The 12,096-nt window shown below is 39.7% G+C and overlaps 1 long non-coding RNA gene across 1 annotated transcript in view; it reads right to left on the bottom strand.

Annotated features, from left to right (window-relative positions):
* Positions 1–5,084: 5,084 nt before the first annotated feature.
* The window catches only part of LOC118984578 (uncharacterized), a 57,696-nt gene continuing 50,684 nt past the window's right edge, over positions 5,085–12,096 (bottom strand). The window contains exons 2-3 of the long non-coding RNA XR_005065942.1: positions 6,382–6,479; positions 5,085–5,177 (exon numbers count right to left, since the gene is read on the bottom strand). This is a non-coding gene — a long non-coding RNA (uncharacterized LOC118984578). The remainder of the gene's footprint in view (positions 5,178–6,381; positions 6,480–12,096) is intronic.

Below are 12,096 nucleotides of genomic sequence, written 5' to 3'. Positions count from 1 at the left end.
ATTGGGGAATAAATTGAGGAGAAATTGTTCGACTCTTTGAAAGATAAGCAGGAGCATTAAAAACAAAGTCTTAAAATATTCTATATAACTCCGAAATAATTAAAACTTCAAAGACAGATTTTGAGTGGGATTTAGGTAGCAGAACTGAACATACCTCTCCTGATCTCTCTTTGAAATACCTACAATGAAATAGAGAAGGATAAAAATCACTATCATATAAGCTCACATTTGCAGTCTAACTATGGCCAAATGTGGGAGAAACTCTCAAAGACGAACAACTTATTACATGGTCCATATATGTGTCATCTGCTCCCTCTTTATATTGTCTTACATCCAGCGTTCCATGGTCAAGGTCCTAATTCTCCCAACATTCTGAAATACATAGTAGAATTTTTAGCTAGTCATGTCAAATAAAGTCAGTATGTCGCAACATCCTTTGCAACTAAATGTGGCCATGAGGGTAGTATCTGTCTAGCAAAATATGAGTGCATGTGCCCTGGTCAGCTTCCAAGAACCTTCCATAAAAGAAATAGGGGGCTAATTTTTTTCTTTTTCTTTACTTTCTCTAACCCGCCCCTTGAAATGCAAATGTCACCATCTTGAACCATGAGGAAAATGGTGACAACATAGAAATGAAAGAATAATAAGCTAGAGGAGCATGGCATGATGGGACAGTCCTTGTTCACATCCTCCTGGACTTTTACATGAGAGAAAGAATTTTCATTCTTGGTTAAATTAAACAAAGTGCACTTGTTTATGTTCTATAATTAAGTTCATTCTGCTGTAGTGGGTGCTCTAGTAGGATGACTCAGAGAGGCCACTGGGTCTTGCCAGTTAAAAATGAGTCTTGGTCTTAAGAGAAACTCAGTCTCTTTGGGGGAGATGCTCTGTCTCTCATAGCTCCTTCCTGACTCACTTCTTCATTTCACCAAGATGGCGTCTTCTTCCCTGAAAGCAAGCCATCGTGTTCATCGTAGTGATAAACGGGACCTCTGTTCTATGTGCAGCCTTCCAGGTCTTTGCTCCCTCTGTCCTTTGGGTCAGCTTGTCCACAATGACATCCAAACTGGAGGTCTCCCCCAGTCTCCAGGTGTCTTTCCACCACTACTACTAGCTGAGTGTAGACCCTACCATTGCACTTCTGTGTCCTCTGGGTCCAGACTGCAGACCCTTACCAGTCCACGAGGAGTCTGATCACTTCTGCCCCAGGAGAGGCACCCTGGATGTCCTTCACATTCTCCACAGGTTGTGGGAATTCAAAACCATCCACTTATCTATATACCTCTTCTGTCTTCAGATACTGTTTGGTCTGGTGGCACACTTTCAAATGTGGCATGAGCAAGCAGAGTACCATTCCAGATGTCTTTAGACTCTCCCTCAACCTCTCAGGAGTTTCTACTACCCCACACATATCCAGGTGTTTCCAAAATGCTCCTACTGCCCACCCAGGCCACAGACAACTCCTCTAACCTCTTGTCCTGTCTCTCCCATACTCATCTTCTCAGAGGGCTTCTTTGACCTCCTGCAGTCACTCTGTCAAGCCCAGAGTATAAACTCAAGCTCTTTGGTCAGATTGCAGCACTACAGCCTTTGATAAATTAAGGGGCAATTTGTAAATGAGATACAGTTTTTTCTCTCTTTCCAAAGTCTAGCTCTCAAGGCTGCTCTCTCTGAATCAGCACTGAGATTCAGAGTTGATGGATGGCCTCTCACAACCTCTCTCTTCCAGGTGGTTCCGTCCTCTCCTTCCCTGGGAGATAATTAGCATTCTGGATGGTTTAATAATCTCACACTCGTAGACTCATTTACAGTCGAATTATATGCCAACACATGCACACATATATGTAGATAAAGGAAAGAGAATGAGATACCGGAAAATTCCAAATGGAGCAGTTTGAGATCATCTAGACACTGTGACTCAAAAGCTACCTGACCTGTGCTCAGAATCTTGGGCCCGCCTCCAATTCATCTGCTCTTTCACTTGGTATTTGTAATCATGGATGTTTTATCACAGGCTCTAAGCATGGTACTAAATAAAGAAAAAACTCCTCTGACAGCTGCTCGAGGAGCCTAATTAGGAACCTCTTTAAGTTTACTTTAAAATGCATAATTGATGTAGAAACATGTGAAGCAAACAGCACCCCATTAACATCCTCACAATATTTTCAAAGTTGCTGATTGTCACATTTGTTTCATATAGTTTACATGTCATTTTCTAGCTCCCGTTTATCTTAATCCAGGGCCATGTTTCAGTTTAATAATTCATTAGCAGCTCTTTGGAACCTCTTGCCTGCTGAGTTTACTGAAGACTGATTAACAATTTTACATTTTCAAGTTTTCTGTATATATTTTCTTAAGTATCATCTCCTGCTGATTCTAACACTTCCTTGGTTGAAATTATTTTTTTCCTCAACTTCTCTGCCTTGCCACTGTGAAACGACCAATCACTTCTATCACCCAGAATATACAAACATCATCAGAGTCTGAGATCTGGTTGGTCATTGCCAATGACAGAGTCCTTGGTTTAATGGCATATTCACATTACAGACAAGTTTTATTCTTTTATCAATAATTGTCATTCAAATCAGGTGTGCATTCAGTGACATAAGGCATAATTGGGCAAACCATGGGCAGTGGACTAAGATCCACCTGGAATTTGAAGTTTGTCTCTATTACTTTTATCGATTGACTATAGGTTAATGTGTTTTACTTAACTTCCCTACATTTCAAGTTATTCATATGCAAAGTTGTAATAATAACTAGTTCTTAGTGTTGCTATAGGGAATAGAAGAGACTATATATAAAAATGTGCACTAGTATATCTGAAAATAAGAAATTTGTTAAAATTGTGTTACTTATTTTCTTCCTTTTTCTTTTCATTCTATTTTAGTCATGTTAATATTAACAAATTATTAACTGCTTTCATTGAAATACGCATGGTATAATCTGAGATACTAAAATAGTTCTTATTTTAAGTCCTATGTCTTCCCAGTTTTCTTGAATCCAGGTCAGTTTATGTTTCATCACATTGAGAGAACTCTATTTTTTTTAATTGTTGCATGACACTAATTCTGATTGTTCCTTAAACTCTCTGAGTTGCCCTTTGCTCACTCACTATCCCACTATGATCTAAAAGGTAAAGAATAGGCAGAAATGACACCTGTAAATCATAACTCCCTGCAAAGGCACAGACGAATTATGCATTTTAAGTAAAAGATCATAATACAGAATAGTCTTCTGCAAATCTCATTAAAGTAACAGAATATGTTGATGGAAAAGTAACAGAAACATAATTGCAAAAAGAAAAAAAACAAGATAAATTTTATGATTCAAAAAATGGATTTATTCATGTATTTTTAAGAAGGATGACAGTGGGTCATCAATTCACCATGATATTTATGTTCCACTGATAGCTCCAAAAAATTATATAATGGTTTCATTTTGCAATGTCAATATTCACTAGCACTATAAATTATATTCCTAAAAACTATATTAATACATCACCAGAACTTTTAGATATCACCATTAAAATCTATAGCATGTACTAGGTCTGTCCAGAAGGTATCCAGCCAAGTAATACAAAAAATGGAGACATTTATTGAAGAAGCATTGTACACAGGGCAATGAAGCCTCAGTTCCCTTCAAAGTAGGCATCTTGGGAGCTCACACAGTTCTCCCAATCACCACCAGCAGCCCTGTCATATTGTTCTGAATCTCACTGACAGTCTGAAATCTCTTTCCTTTCAAAGGTGGTTTTAGTTTTGGGGAAAAAAACAGAAGTTGCAGGGTGTCAAATCAGGCTGTAGGGGGGCTGAGTCATCTGAGTGATTTGATGTTTCATCAAAATCTCTGCACCAGACACGATGCATACATAAGTAGGCATGTTTTCAGGATGAAGCTGCCAATCACCAGCTGCCCATAGGTGTGGCTTTCTGAGTCATCTGAATAGTTTCTGCAGAGGAATGTTCAAGCTTCATGCAAAATTTGATGCACATTCATTGCTCTGATTGCTAATTTTGAATGGGACAGCCACACAATATACATGATCACTCAATAGCATCTACACCCCCAGTGACTGGTATAGTGAAGTCATTTTTCACACCTGTGTACTCCAGTCTACTCTCCTTGGCTGCCAGGTTACATTGATGTCATGCAAAGCATCCTCATTACATTAACAAAGGCTGGACTTTTTCCAGACAGGCCTCATATAAAACTCCTCAAAATTCTTTTACAGAGTAAATGAACACAAATCTTGAAGTCTACTGCCATAGTGTACTTATCAAAATTTATAATAAATGGGCAGTCTTGTGGCTTTCTAGATATCTTATTGTATTCTAAACAAATATTTTTGACAACTATGTTCCAGTCATTTATACTAGAACCTAACAACGCAATGAAGGCAGAGCTGCTTTCCTCAAAATGCTAGAATTCTAGCAGGGGAGATAGAAGTGAAGTAGGAAAACTTAACAGCAAGGAGAAGCCCTATGAAAGGCCATATTCTGAATACAGTAGAAATGTGTCTTTGGGGCAGAGGAGGCCTCCTAGAAAAACTGAACCTCTGACCTGATTCCTGATGATTGAGTCAGGTTTATCAAGGTGAAAGGAAGACAAAGGAAAAAATAACGTTCCAAAAAGAAGATCTGTGTGTGTAAAAACTAGATAGCAAAAGAAAAAAAGTAAATAGAGATCAGGGAGGAAGGGAGGGAGGAAGGGAGGGAGGGAGAGGAAAAGGGGGAAGACAGATACTGAAGGAAGAAAAGAAAGAGAAAAGACATTTGCATAAAAATGCTAAATAAAGAATATTTAAAATTATTATCATGTTAGACATGAAAATGAGTAAGTATAAGTGGATGAGGCCACAACAGAGTGAGAACACAGCGATCTGTGCCCTGAGTCCCTCCGTTTCAGAGAGACGACCTAAACTGGCCATGCAGAGCTGTGAGAGCAGTTGGTCAATCACACAGTTAAGCAACTTGTAGCCTAAACGCACCTCAAAAGCATGAGGACTGAAATTGAAAAGGTTCACTGTTTTAACACTTCTGCCATAAGAGATAAATCCAAAGTTTTTGTGGCTTACCAAAAAAAGCCAGTGTACGGTGGTAGCAAAGCTCTTCCATCTGAAGACACTAAGATCTGGGTTTCTTCCATCCTCAGCAACCACCAGCTTAGCACAAGCCCTTCAGATCACCACCATCAGGGAAGGGGGACTGAAAAACACTAACAGGAAGTTTTCAGGGAAGGAGCTTGGAAGTGTCCAGAATTACTTCAATCAATTGCTTCTCGGCCGTTTTGCTATAATCAGTGTAGCATCTATTCTTTTCAGTTTAAAATTTCTTCAAACAAAACTTCAAGGCTAGAACCCAGCCACCTAGCTTTAATCCAGTTGCAAGGAAGCCTAGGAAATCTACTCTTTCTATGTCCTCAGAAAGAGGAAAATAAAGTTAGATGTGCCCATGAATGGGGCTCAGGCAGACCAGTCAGAGAGCTTCATAAGTGTCCCCTGGAACAGATGGAATGAATGACAGTGGAGTTTCCTCAGCCCAGAAAAGGGTGAAGATAGATGCAATTAAAGACTGATTTCCCCGTGATGGTGACAGAACAGGAGAGGTCGACCGTGGGGCAACTGTGATTCTCCCCAGCACGTAAAAAATTGTATGAGCCTACTGTGGGCAAAGACACCATGGAAGGTAAGCAAGTAAGAGACATTTTGAAGGAAATCTTGATAGTGACTCTTGCCGGTAAGAAGCTATTAGGTGTCCCAAGATGGCAGCAAGAAATTCTACGTATGGCAGATAAACTTAAAGTTATGGGCTTGAAAAGGCATGAGAAACTTTAAATATTAGTTAAGGGAAGAGAACATGAGGCAAAAGAGTCCACTGTTTTACAAAAAATGTTTTACATGTTTTATAGTTTTCTGACAGTGACAGCAAAATTCTGTATTTTTTTCTCTGAAAGCATCAAAGTGGTATTGCCCTGCAATTCTGTCCCTGGACACGGCTCCCATTCAGCCTCAGAGGCTTGGGCAATCTTAGGACAGTATGTGACTCGGATACCTGAAGATCATAAGGCTGTATAAGCAGGTCTCTGAGATGAATACATGGTTCTTGACACCCAGGACCTGCACCCTTTCATCCTTCCCAGGTATATTTGTCAGAAGAGGCTAACGTATGTCACCACCCCAAATTATCAAAGGTAGGTGCTTTGGTCTAGAAATAAATACCATTTCAAATACTTTATTGGCCCAAACTAATAACATGATTCCACCCCACCACAGAGAGCAGAAAGTTTAGCTTTTCAAGTGTCAGGGACAGAGAAATCACTGAGCAAACCTAGGGGCTACCACACCCAACGAGCAATCTCAGCTAACTCCAAAGCCCTTACCTGGTGCCAGGGAGAGGTCTTCTAAGGGCACCGACAACCTTTGAAGGGGATACAGGGCCTCCTGATTCTTCCTCTAGATCGTCACTGGTTTGTTCCTGCTTAAAAGTGAGTAACACATATTACAGTGAGACGGTACATGGCGAACCAGAAATGTCTAAAGTCGTGCCAAGTTCTTTAATAATCAAGATCAAACACTACAGGTTTCCATGGGAATTTCTATCCTTGGGATAATTTGATTTAGACATTAAACAAAGAGGAAGCATTCTTAATATAGGGGTAAAAGTTTCATGATAGCATTTTAGGCAAAGAGATGTTGGTCCCAGTCTTTCAGCTGCAAATCAGAGTCAAGAATATGCAGCTTACACATTCAGAGTGCTGCCACAGTTAAATCCAAAGCTCATAAACTGTCATATAAATTGTACACGTGCACTATTATTTCCAAGTTTTCCAATGTAACTAGTTTACTGAAGAGTCCTAAGTCAGTATAGCACAAACATTTAATGATTTTTGCCTTTTTACAATCATTGACTACAACCATGCTCTGTTGAACTACCATTTCTTATCTCCCTTAATGGCATCCTAAATAGGTCCTAAAGCTTCCTATCGACTTTTAGTTAGTAGAAGCCCTAATACAATTCCGCACAGTTTAACACTTCAATATTATACCAACATTATATTTGATTCAAGGTCCCTCCTCTCCCCCTCCCTGTCATTACCCTCTGAGTTTATCCCAAAGAATTTCAGGGGGGCAGAAGTATGGGGTGGGGGGACATCAGTTTGCCAGATCACCTTTGCTCTTCCACCAGCAGAATTGCTAAGATCCCAGCCAGGGGGTCACTTCCCATGGCTGCCTCCTTCTAGAGCCCTCTGATGTGCATAAATGAGTGTCCTGAAGTGCCCCCATCTTGGCGTGCTGGATATTCCTGTACATCCCCTCCCCCCCCGCCCCGGGATCCACTCCCAGCTTCTCTCCTCTGCTCCAAGCCAACTAGAAAGCTGTTCTCTATATGAAGCTTCCAGGAGGCTCTTTTGCTAACTGGCTTCTGGTTAGGTTGGGCCAAAGGAAGCATTGGTACAAGATCAGAGAGATCCTGTGATATTTATTTCCTTAACCCACTCCTTGCTGGGCCCCCAAATGCCAGTGGCTGCTTCCTCTTCAGGAGACCACAAGTCTGGGCAGGCTGCCCTCCTCTTCAGCTACAGCTCTGGGTTCTAGTAACCATTTCCTCTCTTATCTCCTTGAGTGGGTGGTGGTGGTTAAAACTTCCCACTGTGGTTAAAGCCGCTTCCCGTAACTCTGTTCACCCCTCTGCAAATGGTCCTTTTATTAATCTCTCCTCAGTTGCCCTGTCTGAGTGTTCCATCTGTGTACTGTCAGGGTGTTGAATGAAAATAGGCCCAGCAATCATTCTCCTTCCCCGAAAGGAAGGGGGGGAAAATCCCAGCATCCCTATGCTGAGGACTCTTTATCTGAACATGACCTCCTTGGATCCTCTGCCTCTCCCCTAAATTGTGTGCTTATTCAGAAGGGTGTAAGATGTGTGATAAAGGAAGCAAGGTTTTAAAACCCCATTATAAGCCCTAGAGGGAGTTTCACATTTTAAATGCAAGAAGCTTTCTTTCAAAGGTATAGCACTCCGTGCTCCTTTGTCCCTAATTCAGCAATTTTTAGTGCCAGGGCACTAGAAAAAGTTCATTAAATGTGCAGAAAGGCCTACATTTATCAGTAAAAGCTCAAGATGAAAACCAATTGTTCTACATTGAACTGAAGTGCCAGGACTACACATATCTGTAAGTATGGATCCTCGCTATATTGATTAACTAGCAGTTAATGGATACTTTAGGATTTACCTTTATCTGCCTCATTACCTACCCAAGAAAATAGCAACTTATTCAAACAGAATTCTAGAATTTGTTCTCTGAAGCCTTTTATTATGTTTTTAACGTACAACCAATGTCAAAACAGTACTCCTAGGACACTAATACAGAGATTCAACTAATGGCATATTTAACAAAACAGCTGCTTTGAGAAAGAACAAGAACGTGATCCTTTCGAGTCATGGGCTGTGTTATTTCATCCAGTCTAATAAAACACCACCTGAGAGCCAACTCCAGCTCACCTCGTGCCTGATTTGCATTTTTTTAGCTTCTGAAATGTAAAGGCATTTAGAGGTTGAGTGATATTGCCAGCAAACTGTATTTCATGTTGGAGATCAGCAGGGGCTTGTGGAGGGCTTCAATTTTTTCTCCGAGTGTCAGGAAATCAGATTATTGCATCCAGCTGCAAGCTGTTTTGATTGAACTGAAAGTCTGATTTAATTTGGTACAAATGGCAAATTACCCCTCTATTTATCCTTGAACTACATGTACCCATGAAGTCCTATATTTCAGGATGTTCTTAAAAGTTTAGAGTGGAAATGTGATTTCTAAAGGTTCCTTCTGAAGCCTCTACCACTCGTGACATTCCACCATATGGTGGAAGGCCCCAGAAAAGACAGTTTGTGTACATTTCTGCACCCCCTGCCGTCATGCCGTTTACAGAATATGGGTACCCATTCAGCGGTTCTACGCGTATTATAAAAGACACATTAAGATGCTTGACAAAATGGAACAAAGTTTGGAATGTTTTTTTATTGATGGTACTTCAAGGGCAACTGGCTTGGAGATTATGCTCTACAGTAGCCCCTGGTTGTCCGCAGTTTTGCTTTCTGCCGCTTCAGTCCCCAAATATCAAGTGTGGACGGAAAATATTAAATGGAAAATTCCAAAAATAAACAGTTCACAAAAGTTTTAAATTGCATGCTATTCTGAGTGCATGATGAAATCTGGAGACTGTCTGGAATGTCCATGCTGTAGCTGTTCCATCTGTTAGTCACTCGGTAGCCACCAGGTGTCAGATTGCTACAATGTCGCAATGCGTGTGTTCAAGTCACCCTTATTTTACTTAGCAATGGCCCCTGAGAGCAAGAATAGTAATGCTAGCGAATTCAGAGAAGCCGAAGAGGAGGAGCTAGATAGAAAGTGCTGCCTTGAAGTGAAAAGATGAAGTGTTTGACTTAAAGAAAAATAATCGTATGCTGAGGTTGCTAAGATCTATGGTAAGAATGCATCTTCTGTTTATGAAATTGCAAAGAAGGAAAAAGAATTCGTGCTAGTTTTGGTGTTGCACCTGAAACTGTGAAAGTTACAGCCACAGGATGTGATAAGTTCTTCGCTAAGATGGAAAAGGCAGTAAATTTATCTGTGGGAGACAAGAACAGAGATGCACACGAACATGTCCCAGAAAGCTTATATGAAGAAGATGTCAGCAAGGGATCCCCGGAAACAAGTGACCAGGCCATTTGCTGTGAGTAAGGGATGGGTTACACAGATCCAGGAGCGGGACTGAACTGAAAAATATGAAAATAGCTGCAGAGGCTGCATCTGCCAGTGAAGAAGCTGCTGCCACATTTCAGACCCGGTTGAAGAAGGTGGTTAGTGTTCGGCATTATCTGAGTTTCTCAGGCACCCACTGGGGGCCTTGGAACTTACCCCCATGAATAAGAGGGCCTGTTGTACTGTCAGCCACACTACTATTGAAAATGCTAAGCAATGCTAAGAAAAAAATACCGCAAACTGCAGGAGTATCCAACCTGCAGCCTGTGGGCCACATGCAGCCCAGGATAGCTGGGAATGAGGCCCAACACAAAGTCATACATTTACTTAAAACATTATGTGAATTTTTGATGATTACGTGTTTAATGTGTGGCCCAAGACAACTCTTCTACTGAGGCACAGAGATGCCAGAAGGTTGGACACCTGTCAGGCCTTTTAAAGGGTAATACTTAGGAGACAAAACAAGTGTTTTTCTTCAATCTTGTGCAGCACAGTTTTCAAGTACTCTATAGTGGAGTGTGTTTAAGACAAGCAAAATAATTTTAAAACTATAATATTATTTCAGTTCTACACTTCAGAAGCCATTTGCAAGTTCTGAGGTTTCCAGCTCAGAAAATATACAACTTCAAAACACCCAGCTTAGGACATTTTGAGGTGAGCCAAAGCAAATGTTTATATGAAAACAATGATATTCACCAAGAAGTACAAATGCTATAAAATGAACTGTTAGATGGTTTTCTTTTTAAGGAGGTTTAAAATAAGAAAAATGAGCAGGTTACTACAGTATGGCTCAAGAGAATACAGATCTTTTGACATCATATTTTTGTATTATGTTCTGTGTTACATAAATAGGGTGTCTGCATTTTCTAGGCAATAACCCTTCGAGAAGCACTTTCCCTATTTTATGTTATTAAAAAACATTATCATTAACAATGATAATGACTTTTTCCAAAGGCTCTTTAAATTTTCTCCATTTAACACAACTGTATTTTCAGAGATATAAAATCATAAAGTGTTAGGTAGGCAGCAAGTCACAATATAATCTTTAAAGAACGGGACTTCATGAATCTATTTCCCTTCTGGTGTCAAGTCTGCTTGTGTGGTTCTTCCATTTTGTGACTTCTTTATCTTCTCTTCCCTCTTTTCAAATCATGTATGTATTCAACTCAACTACCACATTTATTATTCTGGTGTCTCCCATAACACGATGCTTACTTGCTCTAAACAAATATAGAATTTTAAATGAGATCGCTTATTTTAGCCAAGAATCACACAGTACTGGTCACATTGTTCCACGCCTTTCCCTTGCCATCCACCACATTGTCGGGGCCACGATCAAACATTCCTTTCTTTTCCTTCCTTTTAAAATCTAGGCCAGTGCCAGGCTTCATGAATGCTCACTACATGAGAAGAAGCATGAGTTCTGTGATGCCCTCTCAACCTTCTTCTTTTCTCAATACCTAATTCAACAAATATAACTTTTTTTTTAAATAAAAATTACAGGGGTGGAGGGATTGAGAAAAAAAAGAAACAGAAAAAGGACTTGTGAACATGGACAACATTGCTGAGGGGAGGTGTCACATAAGGGAACTAATTGACAATGAAAAAATATAATAAAGATTATATATTAAAAGAAATAATAAAAATAAGTAAATAAAATAAAAAGTGTTTTGTGTTGTGAGATGATGAGTATTCATGTTCATCTTTGGAAACTGTCTTGTAACGTGTATATTGTTTTTAATAACATAAAATAGGAAAAGTGCTTCTCGAAGGGTTATTGCCTAGAAAATGCAGACACCCTATTTATGTAACACAGAACATAATACAAAAATATGATGTCAAAAGATCTGTATTCTCTTGAGCCACACTGTAGTTTTTTCCCTTATTTTCAAACCCTATACTTTTTAAAGTACTTCTGGGAAAATAATCAGAACTATTGAGGCCAGCAATTCTTACTGAGCATAGTGTCCAAGAATAATATGGTTAATACTCCGATATCTGAGAATTAAATATGATGTTCTGTTAAGGGAATTTCAGGCTAACACATGCTAATAAATGCTGAGCTGAACTTATTAAGATAAAATGTTCTTGTAAATCAAATGATAGTCATTTTCTTTTTTAAAAAAATGGTGATAGCAGGTGTTCCAATCTGAACCATTCATTTGCTCCATGATTTAAAATTAGCAAGTGTCAACATGATAGAGAGTGAGTTTCTGAAAATACAGACTATGCAGACCACGTTCAATGCATGCCTTGAGGCATAAATAATAATCCTTGAGGGTGCTTTTGGTTTCCAGTATCTTTCACATAAACTATTTGTTGCTTATCACAACTCTGTAA

The sequence above is a fragment of the Sturnira hondurensis genome, unplaced genomic scaffold (genome assembly GCF_014824575.4).
Source record: "Sturnira hondurensis isolate 20B ecotype Veracruz unplaced genomic scaffold, ASM1482457v3 Scaffold0003693, whole genome shotgun sequence".
Lineage (NCBI taxonomy): Eukaryota > Metazoa > Chordata > Mammalia > Chiroptera > Phyllostomidae > Sturnira > Sturnira hondurensis.
This window is presented reverse-complemented; position numbering and strand designations above follow the sequence as displayed.